The sequence below is a fragment of the Rosa rugosa genome, chromosome 5 (genome assembly GCF_958449725.1).
Source record: "Rosa rugosa chromosome 5, drRosRugo1.1, whole genome shotgun sequence".
In the NCBI taxonomy this organism is placed as follows: domain Eukaryota; kingdom Viridiplantae; phylum Streptophyta; class Magnoliopsida; order Rosales; family Rosaceae; genus Rosa; species Rosa rugosa.
In genome coordinates, this window is record NC_084824.1 from 43,445,953 (window position 1) to 43,467,764 (window position 21,812).

Sequence of the window (21,812 nt, forward strand, 5' to 3'; positions counted from 1 at the left end):
TGAATTTTTGTAATTTCCAGATTATTCAAATATTGAGATATTTATTTTTAGGTCCTCCATTTATTTTCATGTTGTTTTAGGTCCATCATTGAATTTTGCAAATCTGGAGATCTTTCCTTCATCGTTATTCATTGAGATTTTGCAAATCTGGGAATTTTTCCTTCATCATTCTTCATTGAAATTTTGCAAATCTGGGAATTTTTCCTTCATCATTCTTCATTGAACGTTTGCAAATCTGGGATCTTATTGCAGTAAATCATACACAAGTATTGGTACAAATAAGATCCAGTTTCAGCTACTCAATCTCTGACACAATATAGATCAGTAAGTTGGAATCCATATAAACAACAAACCAAAAGTGATTATATACACCTTTATGAATCTCTATTTGTTTGCCGCAGTCAATGGTGTCGATCTGTATGCTGTGAGAAAGAATCACAAGAAAGAGCTAAGTGAGGAAATTGAATTACGGATAACACTACAATAACTAGTCTTTCTTGCTAATCAACACCACAAAAAATAAACCCAGTTAAAAGCAAAGAACATAGCTTTTTTCTTTTCCATCGTTGAAGACGAAGACGAAAACCCATCAACGCAACCTTCTTGCTTCTCTATCGGACTCGAGCAGGGTGAGGATCTCGCCTTCCCGGACAGGACCCTTGACGTTTCTCATGATGAACCGGTTCTGGTCATCGAGAAACTTGACTCAGACTTGGGTCACCTGACCTCTAGATCCGGTCCGGCCCATCACCTTCACCACCAGGGTGGGCTTCACAGTCGATTCCATGCTGAGATTTGGGAGCTCGAGACGAGGGTCTGGAGGAGGAGGAGGCGGCTTGACTAGGTGTCTGGGTATGTATGTTAATATCCCAGCTCGCTATCCATTATTGAGAGAGAAAATCGGAGAGAGATGAGAGATCTGTGAGAATGAGGGAGATGGAGAGAATAGAGTCTTTACTCTTTCGATCGGAGATGTAGAATTAGAATTTTATTATTTATATTTTTACACAAATATCCGTGTGAAATATTAAGTTGATATTAGAATTTTATTATTTATATTTTTTACACAGATATCTGTGTGAAATTAAGTGAGTATTATAAAATTTATTTATATTTTTACACAAATATCCGAGTGAAATTAAGTGAGTATTATAATATTTATTTATATTTTTACACAGATATCCGTGTGAACTAATATTTCACACTGAAAACTGTTTGAATTTTTAATTTACCATCTGACAACTTTATAGGAATTTCTAAATTTGACTTTATTTCACACGGACTCCGTGTGTAAATTGACTTGTAAAATATTGGGTCCCAATTTGAATCCTATGTGGCCACAATAGTCAGTGTGAAAAATATATACACACGGATTTCCGTGTGTACTATAACACTTTATACACGGATATTCGTTCGTGTGAAGCTCTGTGACAATACCATCCGTGTGAAAGTACTTGTTTAACTACAACCACGCCCATACCAACTGATCGATCAGTTGGTATGGGCGTGGTTGTAGTTAAACTCAAATCCAAGTTCGATCCCCGCTACTAGCAATCCTGCATTGAGTTGAGCGATTTGTAATTTCCCGCAAAAATCTATATCAGAGGCTATGGAGATAGGTACGTTTCCCACGTCAGTTCTTCAAAATCGAGGTTGTAGGTCTTCCCTGATGTGGAAGTGTATGATACCCTTTCTCTTTCCAAAATTTTTGTAACAAAAAAAAAAAAAAAATCTGATCTGATCCCTCTGTGCATTCCTCGGCGATCTCGAGGTCTTCTGTTAAGTCTCTATCGAAAAAACTTCTGTTGTTCCAAAAAAATAAAATAAAATAAACCAACTAAGGAAATTTCTCAGAAAGTTGGAAGTAGTACAAGCAAAAGTACATAGGTACTATACAATTCTTGCAATACATAGATTAATGTATATTATAAAGATGATAGATCAAGATACCTTTCATGGAAATTGCACAAGTTGTATTATCTATGTACATATGCTTGGCTTTAATTTGTCCAACAATTAACCTTGTTTAGGCTCAATTAAGTCGTCCTTTTTGGAAAGCTACTTTATATGCATCCAACACGGACCCTGTCAAAAACTTGCATCAATTTGATTTCACAATCCAAACCGACTTTTTCACTCTAATTCAGCTCCAAAACCATCACTTGCATGCTGGAATATCTAGCAAGTCAAAACTACTTTATAGGGAAGCTGTGTTGGAGTTGCTCTAACTTTCTCGAATATGAATTATGAATTTTGCAGTCATTCGATCCTCTCAATTCAATGCTGCTTCTTAATGTATATATTTATTTGGCTAATTAAAGCGAACGTCGTATTGTCCTACATCAAACTTATACCCAATTTTCATACAAAAACTCTCGAGATCACGCCTTCTGTCTTTACATGCGATTCTGATTCCGAATATACTGGATCCCATGCACGTATTACTCTTCACACTATCAGCAAGAGTGCAAGACTCCAAGAGTAAACATACACCTCAAGGGCCACTTAGTATTTCATATAGCTAGGTATAGGTTGGCGCATTGTGAACTGAATAATGAAAACTAAGACATAATTGGGCGCAAGGAGAACGCAAAGAAATTTTTTTGTCATAAAGCCGGCCACTGACTGGCCGGGCGCTTTGCCAAATATTAGTACTACGTATCAGAGTCAGCTTTTAAGTAGGGTGTGTTAATAGAGGAGGTGAAATCATTGTTTCATCTCTTCACTTCAGTTATTTGTACTTATTGCCCATGAAAATGTAATTAGGCAGCGCATTTGTTAGCTAGGAACGTGCTTTTGTTTCCTGCTTTTCGTGTTTGGATTGAGGACGAGCCACAATGGCTATCCCGGGTACTTAAAACTGATGTAACTATCTAAATTGCTTATCAATGCAATGCATTTTTCTTCTAAAAAAAAAATGGCTAAATACTCGTTACTTCTCATAAAACCCTTAAAAACAGTTTAATCCAAATTTTTAAAATTAAACAGTTTAGTCCTTATTCTCTCTAATTTTCACACAACAAGTCCTAAAATGACTATTATACCCCTCACTTCCTTTTTTTTTTTCTTTCTCTTTTTTTAATTTTTCTCTCTTTTTGTTTTTTTTTCTGGTTCTCTCTCTCTCTCTCTCTCTCTCTCTCTCTCGACGCGGTCTTCCTCGATTTCAGGCTAAGACTCGAGCTTTTGCCAGGGTCTTTAGTAACCCTCAATTCATCAATGTTCTGAAGTTTCAAGAAGCAAGATTTCGGGCGATCCTGTATTTTCTGAACAGGGGTTACCTCAAGCTTGCTTGGTCACCGGAACCCGGCAGCGGCGATAATCTCCGACGAACCCAAACTCATACCTTATCGATTAACCTTCGGCCTAGCGCTCAAATTCAAAGACTCCTCAATCTTTCTCAACCCATCGGAATTCTTCACACTCTGCTATGAAGGCTCCATGAAATTTGCCGCCACAACTCTGCCACGCTTCTCCACCACCTTCTGGGCCTTCTCTAGTTTCCGCAATTCCAGCCTCAAATTCAATCGGCTATTCGGCTTATCTCCTTCTCGATTTCCTCAATCTTTGAATCGATCTTCCCCATGTCTCGACCTTTCTCTTCTTCAACCTCAAACCCCATCTTCTTCAGCGCCACAGATAGCCACCGCGAATTTCTGTTCAGTGGTTTAAACGGCTTTGTAGACACCGTGAAAAGAGAGGTTTTTGGAACGGGGCTCAGATTCTCTTTGCTGCAATCGGATTCGAAAGACCATGCCAGGAGGGTTTAACGGCGACGCTGGAGAATTCAGAGCCTTCATTGTCGTCGAAGGTGACGCGGCGCTGTTCCAGACCTAAAGCTCTGGGACGTTAATGGCATCTAGGTATTCAAGAACACTCATTTTCGCTTACTGGGTATGAGAAAATTCGGACAATGATTGATGGGTTTTTGGTTCTCCGCTTTGGATTTTTGTATTGAGTTTGTGTATGTAATGCTCTCTAGTTCTTGATCTTGATTTGGATGAAAACTAAACCCTTTGTATTTCGAGATTTGAGAGAGAGAGAGAGAGAGAGAGAGAGAGAATTTAAAAATAAAAAAGAGAGAAAAATAATAAATAAATAAAGAAAGTGAGAGTATAATAGTCATTTTAGGATCTGCTGTGTGAGAATTAGAGAGAATAAGGACTAAACTGTTTAATTTTAAAAATTTGGACTAAACTGTTTTTAAGAAAAAAGTACGAGAAGTAACAAGTATTTAGTCAAAAGAAAAATAACAAAAAAAGTATGGTGACTATCCAGTACTATTGGCCAGATATTCATCCCAAGACTTCCAAGTATATGTCCAAAAAAGATGATGTGTTTTTGAGGGTTTCTGTTTGCCTTGGCTAGGGTTCGTCTTTTTTTTTTTTTAATGTTATTACCAATTGAACCATCTTTTTTGTTTCTTTCTTGATTTTTAAGTTTGTGTGCTGTAAGTCTGTAGAGTATCCGTTGGTTTAAAACAAAGAGCTAGACGGAAACTTTCTTTTTCTCCAACTCATCTTTATTTTTGCCAATTGTTTTCTCCTTGGGAGTATAGAGACACTGTCGTCGATTTGCTCCGTTCATATACTTGTCATACGCGGCTACTTGTCTACTTGCTCAATTGGGAACCCAAAACCAACTAGAACTTCAACCCTTGGTTGTTTTCACCAATCTATAACTATCTATCAAGTGCCCGGACTAAAATATATAAAAAATAAAAAATTCAACCCTAACTACAGGATAGACCGGTGGTGAATTGGTTAGTGGACAGGTAGTTAGGAAAGTAGGAAACATATTTACTTAAAGCACTAAAATGTGCTGTTCATCAAATTTTTTTTTTTTTTTTGAAAGACGAGTTTATCAAATTTGTAATGTCTTGTTTTACAGACATTATATTCATTTGACATCAGTGATATTAACTAACTATTGATCATCGTACACCAGCAAGCTTATAAAAGTCAACTTTTCTTATACCATAAAAGTAGAAAATTGATGTAATTAAGTAATAAGGAATTTATGCTTTAAAAATGTTCAAAAATCATAATATTTATGAAACATGTCAAATAATAATATTTAATTATAACATGAAATGTATTAGAATAATGTCAAGTAAACCAATTTTTTTCTCAAAAAAAAAAAAAAAAAAAGTAAACCAATTTTTTTAGTAGCACCTGCATGTCACCTTATGTAGCAGTTAATGTGCTACAACCACATCATTTAATGAAATGGTGTGATAGACTGAGTTTTCTACTACATCAGCTGTCACATAAGATAGAATGCAGGTGGTATCCAAAATGGTGGTTTAAGTAGCATTACTATATATACTAATATATTGCGGTTTAACACTAATACCTGCTAGGTTTGTTTACTGTCAAAATTAGCAATTAATAATTAATTAATTAATAACATACTCCAAATTTTAAATACTAATTAATTTGAACACAAAAATAACAAGACACGGAGACAATCCAAGTACAAGGATTAGCTACAGGCACAGGTGGGGTTTTGGTCTGCCTATATCCCAAAGTAAAACAGGGGGTGAGGGGGTGGGGTTGGCCGGTTGGGGTGCAATTTCCTAGCAACTTCGTTATTCCGAAAGGACCTAGGTCCATCCAAGTATCCAACCAATAATAATGACATGAGGAAGTTGCTATGAACTTTACCACTGAAAGCGCGTGGAGGCCGGCGTATATATTTGGAGATATGTTTGATCAAATTGTCGACAGAAAAAATGCAAACCCAGCTGAGGACGAGGATCTGAGCCAATAATATTCGAGGGAGATACTTATGCTTGCCATCGCTTTCTGTCTGTTCCAATTCCTTCTTTAATATACGGTATCAAAATTAAGCTTTCTAGCTATCCAAGTACATAAATCAGTTTGATTCACTTCTCTGCATTTCCTGGTGGCCAAGATATTTGATCTTTCAAGTCAGCATCCAGTCAACTTTTGCTTCCAACTTCCAAAAGGCTTTCTCGGCAACGTCCTCAGTTGCCAGTTGGTTTCTTGATAAGGTAAGAATTTAACTTTTGCAATACCGTACCTAATTAGTATATTTAGCTTGCTTTCATGGTCGGTTTGTTCTTTCCACGGTACATATATATGCTTGCTTTCTCTGCCTTTAGTGAGTGCTGTAAATGAGAAACGAATAAAATGATATACGCTAGCAATGGGATAGATGGATTCTAACTTTGTCTATAGTCAACGAACTGATGCTTTTCTTTTGAAACTAAGGTGCGTCGTATTGACTTTTCTGAACCTTTACATAGTAGCATTGCGAATGGAAATGCGACTGACTGAAAATCTTGGCTAGAAAGAATATATACGGATCGAGAACAAAGTGGAGACCTCTACTTTGCATCTTTCCCTGGCTATTTTTTTCTTCAAACTCTTTGAAGATTGTCGATTAGCAGTTAGTCTAATAGACCAAATGTTGGTAGAGATCTCAAGTTTTACTTAAAATTTTCCCATACATGGCAGAAAACTCCCCTTTTTTAGAATATATATAAATGGATAAATCACAACCAATAAAAATTTCACAACTCAGCATTCCTTATCAAACTATTTAATCTAGGGAGAATATCACAAATAGTCACTCAACTTTTACTTGTTCGACACTTTAGTCACTCACTTTTTAAATATATCACTTTGGTCACTCAACTTTAACTCTGTTATTCACCTTAGTAACTCTATTAATTTTTTCCGTTAAAAAAAAAACTTTTTTACCCCAATATCAAGTATATTTTGTCTAACTAATCTTGAAAAATTAAGAAGTCTGAATTGGAATGATAGGGAGAAGTAAGATTTTGATAAAATTACCCTCTAAAAATGTATTTTTATAAGAATATCGTATATTTAACTGAGATTTTAACAGAGAAGTTAGCAAAGTGACTAAAATAATTGACAGAGTAATAGTTGAGTGACCATTTGTAGAATTCTCCATTTAATCCAATCTAGTCTTCGGTCCTAGCCTCTAGTACAAACCAGAAATCGAAAATTGGCAAGTTTGCCAATAATTTTGATCTATGAGGTTTTGAACCTAAAACCTTGTGGACGGAGCACATATCCCAACCACTAGACCACAACTTGGTGTATCTGCATCATGTTCGATGTTTGAAGTCTCTTTTTATGAAAGATTTTTCTTTCTTGGCCCTTTTATGTTTATTTTTTATTCCGCATTCCTTCAAGACTTTTAAATGTTCTTATAATTGCATTTTTGGGTCATCTAACCTCTTTTTGATGTACATATATGTGCTGGTTTGGTTGGCTTTATAATTGGTCGACCTGGCTAAATGTGGCGTGTAGTTTCTTCATTCGGTTGCCTTATATAGGGCATGGATGAGAAATGAATGAGTGCAATTTTAACTAGTAATGGTGTACGTAACTATGAGTATGAGAATATACCAGGTTAAGGGCCGCAAAGAAATTAACTTTAACCGATGCTATGAATGTTATGGCGCTGTCATTATGAAGACGACAGCAACAATCCTAGATTCATTGAGGATCTTTGTAATGTTTCTAATGTAGCACGGGGTTCTGCTTTAATGTCCCCCCCCCCCCCCCCCCCCCCCCGATGCATAATTTGCATTTAAATATAAATAACGAGCGTGGGGCTAAGCCTCCCAATTAGGCTGGTTTAAAAAAAAAAAACGTACGGGTATGAAACAATAAAGATTTCTTGATTGGATCTCAGAAGTACAACATTTCTTTCAGATATTGGAAGAAGGTTGCTCTGAGATTTAAAGGTTCTGCAGCTACATGTTCAGATCAGACTAGAGATGATGACTGAACAACATCGATCATGGTAAAGTCGAGTTAGATCTTGGTGGGAAATGAAGAGACTTCTCATGAATCATTGAATCAATTCTATAGTACAGATCACACATGATATATCTATTGGAAGACAAGTGTGCATACAGTAATATATTGGATTGGACTATGACCTCGAGATGGAAATATTGAATTGTTTATGATAAAGACTGCTTGGTCTCAAGGCAGTAGACCTTGATGAAGGATTAAGTAATTAGTATGCACTTGTTGGCCAGGGTAATAATGATCAATATTGTTCGTTTACAAAAGATCGATCAATTGGAATATCCCAAGTTCATGATGTAAAATTCTAGTACGTGCTTGACATACAAGTTAAGTTTCCCTTTGGTGGATTGAGTGAGAGACCGTAAAACATGGTGTCACAAATGTATTCAATGAAATTCGAAGTATTTCACAGGTGCCTGCTGATGTTAATGTAGGTCAAAAGAAATGTCTGACATTGCCGTTATCCGACTAGCTAGTTGGATCCGAGAGCCAAAATTGACTACAGGAGCAAAGTTTAAGCAGGGGCAAGAAGAATCCATTATGGAATCAAAAGGAGCGAGTTGTTGGGATTTAGTGAGCGAAACATGGTGGTAAACATTATTTATTGTTTATTAGCAAAACTATTCTTCTTTTTTTTCTTTAAAAGAACATCAAAGAATTTCACTCCTACCCCATGGTGACTCGAACTCAGGACCTGCAAAACTTGATTTGATTAACCATATCATGAAATCATGTTTCAACATCAGTATATTATACAGTCTATAAACAAGCTAACATGCACATATCGACATATACATTTGCATAGATAAATTAGGATGTAGATACAAAACTTTTTATTCGTGAGTTTTTTGAGGTTAAAACCAAGAATGTATTGCACAGTTACACCAATTTTGAATGGGATCTTGTGGTTCAAGGATAGCTACAAATAAATCCTCTTCGAGTATCGACATGAACAGTAACAAAGTTTGGTCATATATGATGGAAGAGACGTTTGGACTTACTCTCTCTCCTCCCCTCCCTGCTGCACGACTCTAAGGTTAGGGTTTCTTTGAGTCTTATTTTTCACAAAATCATGTCTCCGCGGGTTTTTTGATATCTTAAGGATGTTGAAAGTAATTTATTTTAGGATATCACATTTCTGACAAATAGAATGGTAGCACTAAGAGTGAAACCTAAGGCTTTCGGGGAACACCTTGCGTGCTCTTGGCTTATTAGCCCTCCCATTGGCTTTTGTTCATTTCCTCAAACCAAAAGGATTAGGCTTTCCTCAGTTCCTGTGTTACCAAAGTCAATATCAAAGAGTATGTTTTGTTTAGTTTAGTTTTTTTTCTTCTTTTTTTTCTCATTTTAACAACTGCACCAGCCTCTTAAGTGACTCTCAATTACTTTTAGCTATCTCGCTCTTAAATATAGAGAGAGCTACATGAAGTTCTCTATTATTTTTTTAATTTAAAATGTTTCTTTTAAGTTATTTATGTAATTTAATAAACTATTTTTCTTCATTCAAAAAATAATGTAAATTCAAAAGTAGTTAAAATAGAGAGAACTGATGCATACGTAAAAAACTATTTTTCTTCATTCAAAAAATAATATAAATTCAAAAGTAGTTAAAATAGAGAGAACTGATGCATACGTAAAAGTGCAGCCAAAATGACACTCAATATTAGCTTCTTAGCTATTTTGGAGAGCATGTTTAATAATTTATCAATTTCAGCAGATGCAATAGATCTCCTAAGTGGTTCTTCATTTTAATTTTTAATTATCTCGCTCCTAAATAGATCTCCTAAGTGGATCTATTATTTTTTTAATTTAAAAAATCCATTTTAAGTCATTCTATGTAATTTATTTATAAATACATTTAAAAAAAAAAAAATTTCGTTCAATAGATAATATAAAGTTAAAACTAGCTAAAATAGAGAGAACTTATACAGACATATTTTACAAGTGGCTAGTCAAAATGACTATTTAGCTAATTTTTGACTAAAAAATGGCTAACATTACTAAAGATGTTCTTATGTCGATATTAATTAATATATAAATCTCTAGCCTTCCTGCAGTGTGCGAATTGTTTTGCTATTAAGTACTAAATATATTTTCTTTCTTCAAAAATCTGCTACCTCACAAACATAGATAGTGAAAGGTAATTCTTTGCATGATCTACTTCATTTCTAATAAACTGAAGCATGTAGTGGAATTTTCTTCAGAAGATACGTACTAATTCTCCGTTTTAATATCAATATATAACAATTTCCATATTCTCTAGATAACGTGGTGGAACTAAATCCTAGAATTCTACTTTATTGAATTGGTTGATTACAATATTAAACATATCCACAGACAATAGATTTCTATCATCAACTTAGTCAACAACTTATTGTCTTTGGTTTGTGCTCAATAAAAACATCGAAAAGAAAGGTTTCTGAAACAGAAAATTAAGATATATATATATATATATATTCTATATCAGGCCTTCTCCACTGCGGACGTCCGCAGTTTTTCATTGGTGCGGATTTCCAGTTTTGACCCACTTTCCGATCATATTTTCACATCTTAACCGTTCAGTTTTTAGGTCCTAATGTATAGATCACCTCTGCAAAATTTCAGCCAAATTGGTGATCGTTAAGGCATCCAAAACTGCAATTTACAACAATGTACACGAACGGTTCCGGTTCGGCAGATTCGGTCCGTTCGTGTAAATTGCAGTTTTGGATGCCTTAACGATCACCGATTTGGCTGAAATTTTGTAGAGATGATCTATACATTAGGACCTAAAAACTGAACGGCTAAGATGTGAAAATGTGATCGGAAAGTGGGGAAAAAATGGAAATCCGCACCTTTTTTCTTAGGTGCGGATATCCGCACCTGAGAATGATTCTATATATATATATATATATATATAAGACCTCAGTCAATAGAATGTTGAACTTCAAATTATAACCTCTTAGATGAAAAACATATGAATGCAGATGAATACATCACTAATTAACAAATAGCAGTCTCAAAAATCCTACAAAGACCCAATAAGAGATGACAATGGAAGTACAGCCAACAGAGATAAACAAAATATATACTTTTATCTTAGGAACAATAATACAAACATATCTACATAATTCACCAACAAAAAGTAAGAACTACATAAAAAATTAGACACACCTAATTTTGCATTTATGTTGTCCAATTACTCGACACAGCAATCTAACTCATCCAAAAAAGTAAAAGGAAAAAGAAAACCATAAGCACTGCAACACTCAGCAAGAAGAAAAAGTCCCTATGGTTAAGATCTTTTCATTAGGTGGTCAAAAATTGAAATCAATGGCAGAGTAAGTTTTCTTCTCTACCATTTGGTTTTTCTACAAATTGTGATGGATTGAAATTGAAACTGAATTGAACCGCTTTTGAGAATGTGAAGAAGCCGCCTCGCGTACTTCTCTTTGTTTGCTGCATATTATCCTTTGAATTTCTTTTTTAATTCGTTATTTTATTTTATCTATACTATTATTAAGAAAAGAGTGCTTGTCATTCAAAATAGAATTATTTTTACTGAAATAGCTCTCAAATATTAAAAAACTTTAAGTTTAAATCTGGGTCAGGTCAGCAATACAGGTCGAGTGGCTAATCCGGGTTGCACTAGAGAGAAAGGGAAATTATGTTTTTTTGACTGAAAATGGAAACTTCTCGAAATGGAAAGTTTCCCTTTACACTTGCTATTTATAGGAAGTTTTCAAAATAGTAACTTTGGCTTTTCAGACCGTAATTTCTTCATACAAACTTTGATTCTTGCATGCCATGTGTTCACAGACTCGGTTTAACATGCCCTACAACTTTTTAGAATAAAATTTCCTTAAAAAGTGAACAGAATAAAAAGTAAACTTTTAGCGCCCCTAAAAGTACCGAAACGAAGGTAAAAAAGTAAAGATAATTATCATTTACCATCTAAATGACCAGTAAACAGGTAAATTAGGTACCAGGTGTAACAACCTCCCCACCTTATAAAAATTTCGATGTCCCCGAAATTTCAAGCTGTCAAAGTAGGAGTGGGGCACACACAAATCCAAAGATCTATTGAGGGGGAGAAAAGCGTATCAATCTCACAGAAGAGATGACAACGTCACAACGATAGGAGTATAAGTCTACTCAAGACAAAAGGAAGTGTTGCTCCTTAGCAGAACTTCCCCTATAAGTGAACTACCCAAAACATCAAACCTATAAACAAAAGGAACACTTCCCATACACCAATCAATTCATCTCAACAAGCGAAAGATTTTTCATACCTAAGCCTAACTCGAAGTGGATTAGTCGGAAAACAGCCCGAAAGTTCTTGACACCCGATATATTCAAGCCTTCGATTCTGTTAATGTACTCTATTCAATTCAAGCTAATTGGTGGTTATAGGGATGACCAACGAGATAAGAGCTTCAAAACCAAGGTGGTGGCGTTGCAGGAGGTGGCCGGAATCCAGATATCAAACTGGGTTAGCAATACGGGTCTGTCGTGGTGTTTTTACTTCGATTTGCTTCCATTGACGGTGATAGGAGGAAACCAACGCAGGAAACATGGCCGGAGTGAGGAGGCGCTCCAAATGGGACCGGTCCGGCAATTTGGGGTGGCCGGATGGCCGCAAAACCCGCCGGGTTTGTATTCGGGTCAGGTTGCTAATCCGGGTCGCGCTGGAGAGAAAGGGAAATTAGGGTTTTTTAGCTAAAAACGGAAACTTCCCAAGATGTAAAGTTTTCCTTCACACTCGCTATTTATAGGAAGTTCTCAAAATAGTAACTTTGGCTTTTCAGATCGTAACTTCTTCATACGAACTCTGATTCTTGCGTGCAGCATGATCATGGTCTTGGTTTAACGTGCTCTACAACTTTCCATACGGAAGTTGCCTAAAAAAGTGAACAGAATAAACCCTCAAAATATCGAAACGAAGGTAAAAAAGTAAATATAATTGTCGTTTACTTTCTAAATGACTAGTAAACTAGTAAATTTAGGTACGGGGTGTACCATTATTCTTAGGCCTTATATTCCCCTTGAGCTGGGTTTGGGTACCCCCAAAATATCATTCAAGGCTCTTGGTGGCAATTCCTTTTTTATCCTAAACTTTTGGTCCGGGAGTTGTGGGCCTTTTAGGCTCGCTCTTTAGTTATATGACTAGGTTTTAGCTACTGATTCTTTTTCTATTTAGTCATCCAGGCATTGGTTACAGACAGGCAGACCAAAGTGTTTGTTTGACAATTTATGTCTAATAGTAAATGACATTTCACAATGGGAAGTTTTTGTTAGATAATTTACTGTCTGACAATAAAAATTAAATGGGATTTAAAAACAAAAATGACTATATACAGTAGTAACTTTGCTTAAAATTAATAATGTGATTGAACCAATTTTCATTCTATCTAAACCAAATAATTCTTTTCTTGAGCGGAACACGACAGTTCATTTCTGGAGTCAATACCTGAGTGGCCCAACTAGAAATACGATAGACATAGCATTGACGTTACTTAGGTAGTGTCTCCTACTGTCATGGGCAGAAGAAGATAGTTCATTTATGGAGACTACAACCCTACCACTGCAAAACCATTAGCTTGAAACTCACAGGTACCTAGACCATAGATGGCAATAGTAGAACTGTAGTCATGACCTTATTAAAAAAGGAGTCGACATTAGTGAAAAAGGGGAACATTGAAACCACCAGCAGCTAGCGAAAGAAGACAGTTGATTTATGGAGCCTACAACCCTATCACCACAAGTCATTAACTTGAAACTCATAGCTACCTAGAGTCCTAGACCATTGACGGCAACATTAGAACTGTCGCCATGACCTTGTTAAAAAAGGAGTCGACATTAGTGAAACCCATAAGAAAAAACACTGAAACCTCGACCATACCAAAACCCTGAAGGCCTCGCCAAACAATGCTAATAAGTTTTGCCTCGCTCGAAAACAAACACAAAGGTCCCCTAACTGTCTTAAGAAAAGTACCACCAGAACTAATAAGCAATACTAGAGGGATGGATGTTAGCATGAAAGCCACCCTCAAGTGCAAAAGGTACAAGTTATAGTGTAGGGGGTTTAGAGTAAAGGATATCGTACCCAAGGGATTGGTAAATCCCACTATATCTAGGGAAGACCTAGACGAAAACTAAAAAGAATATGCAAATATACAATTATAAACAAAGGCTTACAACTGAACCCAAGTCATAGTGAGTATATGCAAGATGGTGTGTAGTGATTTGATTTGATGTTGTGAATAGTTTTGATTCAAATTGAAACAACTAGAGCAAGTAAAGTAAATGAAGCTAAACAAGTTGTTATCAAATGGATGGAAGTTAGAGTATAGGTTGTCCCCCATGCATAGCCTCCCTTGCATGCATTGATGTTCAAACCACAAGTAATGCAATTCCAAATACCCAATTACCCTCTTAGCAATCAGGTGAGACTACTAAGGCCTAAACTCTTTTGATTTTATCAATTCCAACCATGTAAGTCTAGAATTAACTACCTAAGAACAAATCCTATTACTGGATAAGTCTCAATTCATTATTCCTAGATGCATAAATATTAGATTTTAGATAACCAAGCAAGAAAACCAATCCTAGCTCGATCTAGGTGATTTTAACTCACTACCCTCACATGCACACATGGTGTACTTTCATGCTCTTAATGTCCAGAGATGACTAATCTCAAAACACTAATCATGAGATGACAAATTCATTATACCTAAACTAGTCAAATTCAAATATATGCATTCACTTTTTTATTCAGCATGTGAAGGTGGTAATGGAAAATTGCATCAAACATAGTATACATCAATATCAAACAAGATTGGATAGGACTTTCAACTCCAGCCCCAACAAATTCGCTACTCACTCATAACTAGATAGACAAACTTTAACATTCTAAGCAAGGACCAAAAAATCGAAAATATCGGCGAAATATCGCCGAAAATTTCTTTTTTTGGAGGGTCCGAAATTATCTTGAGATACCAGCTAAGTTTTGGGCGAAATTTGCGGAATTTCCCGAAATTTCGGGAAATATCGAGATTTTCCCGATATTTTGGTGAAATCTGAGATGTTTCCCGAAAATTCCAACTATAACTCTATAACTGCCTTTTTGCATGTCCCTTTTTTAGTTCCTAAAATTCAATCAAAAAACCACAAAGTCACAAAGTTTCAAACCTCGGTCACAAAGTTGCTACTTGAATGCCTCAGCCAACTGTGCTACACACACGCGTGTGTTAGAGTTGCAACATTGTAATATTTATTTCATTTTGGCTACGAATCTGAAACTTAAGTATGTCCAATCAAAATCAATAACTAACTTTGAATAATCAATTACATATTGAATAAATTTTACTAAATGTTTTAAAAAAAAATTACACCAACATTTTAAATTTTAATCATATAAATAGTTCAAAATTTCATTAATTCCTTGCACCAAAGGAAACTACAAGTTTTTTTCTTCACTTCTGTCTCCTACTACTTCTTCACTCTAAAATGTATATAAGGCGTGATGGTCTAGTTTCTCATTGGGTTTCCGGCCATCAAAAAAAAATTAGATGTTTTAAAAAAATTTCAGAGTTGTCAGCGATTCAGCATTTACCGTTTCATCTTAAATTATTACAAATCACTATATAACAATGTTTATTCAAAGTCTTCTTTTCATATGTAGTAGACAATTGATAAAACAAATATATCCAAAAGTTTAAATCAATTTTCTTGATTATTTATCGAAATCGATATATCCTCGATATTTCCATCGAAATTTCCGTATTCGGGACCATCGATATTTCCTCGAAACTCGATATTTTAGCCATTGATTCTAAGATACATCAAGAATAAAGAGTTAGAGAGTAAAAAGTGACTATTGGTGATGCTAAAAGTGCTGATGGAGATGAGTCTCCAAGATCATGATGTGGTGGATATCTCCTTCTCCTTCCTTCAAGCTTTTGATGATGTAAGAATGATGAAAATAAGAGTAGCTAGTAATGATTTGTGGTGATAGAGGGTTATGAAATTGGTGGGAAGATGAGTTTGGTGGTGGAAATGGTGGTTATAGAGGTGAAAATGGTGGTGTGGTATTGTAGAGAGAGAAGTAGATGTCTTGGTATGATCATTAGAGTCAAGAATGATGAAGATAAGGTCCTTGGCCTCTTTTGATTAGCTATGTCCTCTTTTGATCAGCTATGTCCCTTTGGTCCCAAGATTTACAAGAGATGTCCTTACACCCTTGTCCCCCAAATGGTCCAAAATTTGTAAGGTGACAAAAGGACAAGGTGTAGGGAGATGTTTGAATTTCAAATGGTGAGAGATTCTCACAACTATGGTCTTCCTTGGCTGGACAAATGGTCCTCATGAGTGGCGGCTCGCCGGGAAATATCGTCGGAAAATCCAATTTGCGTTTTTCGCCCAAATTCCATGACTTCTTCTCCTTGGTCCAATTCTTCACATTTTAAGTCTCAAATGGTCATTTTCTTCTCCGTGCATGGTTTCCTAGAAAGAAAATAAAGGAAATAAAATAAATATAAGTGAAACATAATGAAAAACAAGTTAAACTTCAAGGTTTTGGGGCACAATTGCAAAGCAAATTGTGACTCAACAATGGAAAAATCAACCCAAAGATCTAAACAATAGGGAAGGATGAGGTTAGAAAACTTAACATAAGCAGAAAAAAGATGGCACAAAACTGAGGTGAGTCATGGGTTATTGGTCAGATGATCTAACATCGTTAAGGTCATTAGTTCAAATCTAACTAACATCAGGTATGAGGGAGTTTAGGGCGGGAGGAGTTGGGAGGGGAATAAAAAAGAAGTCGTCAAATTGGCGTCCCAAGCTCGATATTTATAGGCCAGAGAATCCAAAAGAAAAGAAGAAATTCATCATTAACCACTTACCAACAATCCAAACTAGATGAAACCACTACATTAAGTGTACAACAGGCACTAGAAAAGACTATTCTATGTTGCCTACCTATTAGAAAACAAGACATTCAGTACCTTGCAAAACACTACCAATGAGTTTTCTCATGCTCGAAAGAAACACAAATGTCCCGTAATTGGATAATCACAATGGAACCACACCGTCTTAAGAGAAGCACAACAAAAAAAATGAGGCAATGCTTAAAGGATGGAAAGACCAATCCAAAGACCCAAAAAATAAATGGTGCCAAATAGACATCCCAGGCCAACATTTAAAGACCAGAGAACCAAAGAGAAGACGAAATATATCATCTTTCACCACTAACCAGCAATCAAAGCTAGATGAAATCATTGCCATAGGTTTACAATAAGCATTAGATAAGGTTGTCCTAGGTCACCCACATATCGACAAACAACACATAGAGTGTCTCGCTAAACACGAGAAAAGGTCTTGCCAAAACTACCAATGAGCTTTCAACTACCCGGAAAGAACACAAAAGTCTTCTAATCGGATGACCATAATAGAACCACACCTTCCTAAGAGAAGCACAACTAGAACCAAGGCGATACCAAAGAGGTGGAAAAACTAATTCAAAGACCCAAACGATTGGGAAGGATGACACAACAAAATCCAAATCTAAGCAGAAAATAGATGGTGCCAAACTGACATCCTAATCCCGGTATTTATAGGCAAGGGGACTAGAATGAGATGAAGAAACATCATCCTTCACCACTAACAAGCAATCCAAACTAGATGAAACTAGGGTATTACGCCATTGATCGCTCAACACATGTACTATTTACCTGCTTATGCATTCATACTGCAAGACTTTACTACTCAAACTGCGTTTTATACTCATCACCAATACATCGCGGGATTCATTATGACAATGACTTTTGCTCACTGAGCTATATTTTTTATTAGAGATTACAACCCAGAACAAAAATGAGGATAATGTACTGTCCTAAGTGTACAAATAGCAGTAGAAGAATGTTATCCTAGGTCGGCCACCTATTGAGAAATAACAAATAGAAGACTCGAGAATATCTACACATGAAAGTTATTCTTGGAAACTAGGCAAACGATGCCTAGAAAAGAAGTATATACTCCTTTTGATGTCCATCGGAGGTACAAGGCAAAAGACTGACCTCTAAATGAGAAAAGAGAGGAGAAAGTGAAGAAACCCTAGCAGAGCACATTGGATTTGTCAGATTCGTTGAGCGCAATATTTTGAGTTATAGTTTCAATGCAATATATACTAATATTTTATCATTCAATAATTGTCACGCCCTTGATTTTTAACACAATAAAAATCGATATATAATCTCATACTTATATATGCGCGATCATTCAGCCATCAACACAAAATACCTGGAAACTTTTTCACTTTAAACTAAATACATATTGATGCCCTGAACCCACTATGTCAATATATATACACTCACCCCACAGAGTTATATACAACACAAGCTTACGAATTAAATTGTCAACAACAAAATAAAACGTAAGTACTCATCAGAGTTTACTACATAGCGGAAGTCACACAATGACAAAGCCAACAAAATTTGCTTCCTACCCGTTCTGCTGCCAACCAGCTACCTCAGCTTCAGCTACGATTATCCTAACCTGCAGGATTAACCCCTACACCGTTTGAATGGTGCACCGGGTTGCCACACAACAAACCCGGTAAGTTTTTGCAAGCCCGTATGAGTAACTCAAAACAACTCACACCAAAATCACGGAATGAACCCCGCACGTTTCAATCAAGAAACCAAATCACGCTTTGATCCTTAAAAACACGAAATAATGGAGAACAACTCACACTTTAATTCCCATTCAAATCGAAATAAAAGAAAGCAACTTACCCCTTGGTTTCTTTTAAAACGAAACATAGAAAACAACTCACACCTTGAATTCTATCAATCATACCATAGAAAGCAACTCACAACAAAACATATCGGTCCAACCTGGACAAAACATACAATACACAAGTCTTCCCCGGACATTTAAAAGAAAGAATCCCCGAAACTCTCTTTTAAAACACGTACTCATGAGCATCAGATAGCTCTCCGCTACCCCCCATGATGTACCATGGCAACACATCAATCAACAGCTCACACAAATCAGCTTAAGGAAACCATGCAACCATGATTCCTTCTAACATTCCATATCCTTTCCACCGAAAGGACAACATAAGTCACCGCTGTGACAATGTTCTATTTTCTAACTTAACCATCAAGAAGCAATTCAAGTCTCATCTAGACAATAAAAGAAGAATACTTTCGGAACTCTCCTTTAACTACATACTTACGAGTCTCCAGCAACCTCAATCGTTACCCCCATAAGCTATAATGGCAGACAGAGTAGAGCTCTACTGAAATCGTAACCACTCGTCCTGTTAAGGACGTGATTACCTATTTCCTGCCTTGGTCACCATCTGCGACCTGTCACCATCTGTGACATATGATTTCAGACCCCGTCTCGTCATAAATCAAACATCAAGGTCACCATCTGCGACTTAAAAACGTTTCAAACATCTAGTTTCGGCTTTCCCCATCTCTGCTCATCATCTGTGGCTCTTGGTACAAGGACCAATACATTTAAAATGAGTCACGCATGACTCCAAAATGTAACATCAAACTCACTACTTTTCAAACAATAGAAAACATCTTTTCCACAATATTGTTTCCTGAAAAGTCACATTCAACAATAATATGAACACCATCATGCATATTATTCATCACACATCATCCACAAGAATATATATATTTCACGTAAATATATATATACGTAGTCATTCGCTCAGGAATGCCTACTAATACAAACTATAGTTTGCAGTTAAATAAATAACGCCAAAACAATAATGGCAACTCTGTTCGTAAATGAACCTCGTGAGATTACTCACCTCGAAACTCCCGCTGCGTCTTCAATACAGAACAAGGCAGACACACCACAAAACAACCGTCCAAGGATACCTCGTCAAGTACCTAATCACATACGGTTTCAACTTAGCAACAATCCACAAACGATTTAAGTCTGAAACCCCTGTTTTGAACTAAAATCCTCAAAGTGACGCCAATCGAGGCAAAACCACATCCGAGACCACCCAATGTCTTCGGAATACTTCTACGATCGATATGCCAAAACCACAAGTTGATCGGATAGTCGGATCCTCAAGGATTGAATCAACGAACGGTCTGAAACCGTAAAAACCCTAACATACTCATATGATCTCCAAAAATTTCAAACAATATATCGAAATGCTCGTATCGACGAGTTGATCGAACTCAGGAACAGAAACTATCCCTGAGGTGGCCGGAAACCACCGGAAAACACCACCACAGTGGCGGCGCCGCCGCCGGCCTAAAGTCAGAATTTGATAGAACTCCCAACACCAAAGTTCTTCATCTCAACTCCAATTTAAACTTTCATAACTAACACAAAGTCTAAATCATAGCCGTTTGGCCGAAATTTACCTCGCAATATCTGAAATTCGATGAACCCTAGAATTTCAAAGCTTCGATTCATCCTCCACAAGTGAAATCATCCCAAGCCTCTTTGGGAGAAGCATCAACGTCCTATGGGCTTCAAAAGCCCTCAAGAATCACCGGCAAAGGTGGCCGGAATCGGAAGTTCACATCTGGGTCCGACGCAGCTCCGCCGCCAAACTTCTCGGCCTTGCACCGCCCTCCACAGCTCGTTTCATGCTCCAATTCTTCCACAGACCTCAAGAGGGGATTGAGGCGAAGAGAACCCACTTTGAATCACGTCCTATGGTGGCCGGAGGAGGGAGAACGAAGCCGGCGAAGGGGAGAGGGCGAAACCGGGGTCGGGACCGAAGAGAGAGAAAAGTTTCCCAAAATGGAAACTCTGATTTTTCTGATAATTTTTCGGAAAAATCCCATATATACCAAAATGGAAACTTTTTCCGACGGCCATTACTTCTTTATAAGAACTCCGATTCTCGCGTTCGACATGTCCACGAACTCGTATCGACGCGCTCTACAATTTTCGTGAAGGAAGTTTTCGAAGATACCCAACGAATAAAAAGTCAACCCTCGCGCCACCCCCTAAAATGATGCTTCTTGAATAATTATTCGCCCGAAACACTTCCGCCCCATCCACGAGCCACGAAATCGTCCAATAACCACTAATTAAATTCCGGAAAATACTCGGAAAATAAATACAAATTTCCGGGGCATCACAATAATCGACCTTGAGTTAAGGAATGAAATATCTATCAAATCGTAAATGACATTTTGGACGGCAACAAACATAAGATAAGCACACACAAAAAAGTTAGTAAAGTGAAGAAAATCTATTGTTTATTGAAATATGGAAGAACAATTCTTAGGTTCACCCCTAGGTGAACTAGCATATTCACCCCCATTGTTGATTAACATACTTTTACTTAATAAATTTATAATCCAACGGTCCATATCTTAAATTAGCATTTAAAGATCATCTCTATAAAAAATCAATCGAATCGGAAATCGTTTAATTATCTAATTGAACCAAACAAATGGATGGTTCTAACAACACTTACTACCATTATGATGAACCGTCCATGTATTTCATAGAAATAAATAACTAAAAGTCTTCAATTTGATTGATTTTTTACAGAGCTAATCTTTGTATTACGTTATACAATATGAATGGTTGGATTATAAATTTATTAAGTACAAATATGTTAATCGACAATGAGGGTGAATATGCTAGTTCACCCTAGGGGTGAACCTAAGAATTGTCCAATATGGAATATTTGAACTAACAATACAAAGTATGACTGGTGCTTTCTGACAACTAAGTCCTAAATAAAATATAATTAAGAATATTTTCTCAAGAAAGCAATCTTCGAATAGTTCTTCATTCTGTCTCAAGCTAGCCTTTCCTTTTATCTTTTCTAGCTAAATATATTGACATTCACGGTTTATATTGTCATACGTCAAGTTCTCTTTGTAGCCAAATTGATTCTCATTTTTGTTTTTTGTTTTCAATTATATGTTTTTTTAATATGATAATAATTTTTTTTTTTTTAAATTATGAATTTCATTGAATTAGCGAGACATATGGCTCGTAAGAGCATCC

General features: G+C 36.4%; 1 protein-coding gene and 1 pseudogene across 4 annotated transcripts in view; one reads left to right on the forward strand and one right to left on the reverse strand.

Moving 5' to 3' along the window:
• Positions 1 to 234: 234 nt before the first annotated feature.
• On the reverse strand, positions 235 to 943 carry LOC133707856 (small ribosomal subunit protein eS28-like; annotated as a pseudogene).
• Positions 944 to 5,721: 4,778 nt separating this feature from the next.
• The window catches only part of LOC133708794 (calcium-transporting ATPase 8, plasma membrane-type-like), a 37,111-nt gene continuing 21,020 nt past the window's right edge, over positions 5,722 to 21,812 (forward strand). For 2 of the 4 annotated variants that reach the window (XM_062134324.1, XM_062134325.1), the window contains exon 1: positions 5,723 to 6,013. The gene's annotated coding sequence lies outside the window, so the exon portion shown is untranslated. Of the gene's footprint in view, positions 6,014 to 8,715; positions 8,851 to 21,812 lie in introns of those variants that run through there. The other 2 variants (XM_062134318.1, XM_062134320.1) reach the window with 2 other exon arrangements.